Source organism: Geospiza fortis, unplaced genomic scaffold (genome assembly GCF_000277835.1).
Source record: "Geospiza fortis unplaced genomic scaffold, GeoFor_1.0 scaffold61, whole genome shotgun sequence".
Taxonomy (NCBI): domain Eukaryota; kingdom Metazoa; phylum Chordata; class Aves; order Passeriformes; family Thraupidae; genus Geospiza; species Geospiza fortis.
Genome location: NW_005054430.1, coordinates 1,650,955 through 1,651,415, shown reverse-complemented (window position 1 = coordinate 1,651,415; position 461 = coordinate 1,650,955). Strand labels below are relative to the sequence as shown.

General features: G+C 42.3%; 1 protein-coding gene across 1 annotated transcript in view; it reads right to left on the bottom strand.

Moving 5' to 3' along the window:
• Positions 1-461, bottom strand: part of ASB13 (ankyrin repeat and SOCS box containing 13) — an 11,427-nt gene that overhangs the window by 1,164 nt on the left and 9,802 nt on the right. The gene's annotated exons all lie outside the window — the stretch shown is intronic.

Below are 461 nucleotides of genomic sequence, written 5' to 3'. Positions count from 1 at the left end.
ATGGGGATGTGGGGTCAGAAATGGGAATGTGGGGTCAGAAATGGGAATGTGGGGTCAGAAATGGGAATGTGGGGTCAGAAATGGGATAAAACCAGGAGAAGGGGATCAGAAACAGGATAAAAACAGGATCAGAAATGGGAAAAAAATGAGATCAGACATGGGATAAAAATGGGACCAGAAAGGGGAACATGGGATCAGAAATGGGATAAAAATGGGATCACAAACAGGAACATGAGATTGGAAAGGGGAACATGGGATCAGAAATAGGAATATGGGATCAGAAATGGGATCAGAAACAGGATCAGAAATGGGATCAAAATGGGAACATGGGATCAGAAATGGGATCAAAATGAGATCAGAAATGGGATAAAAATGGGATCAGAAACAGGATCAGAATCGGGATCAGAAATGGGAACATGGGATTGAAAACAGGAACATGGGATCAGAAATGGGATCAGAAA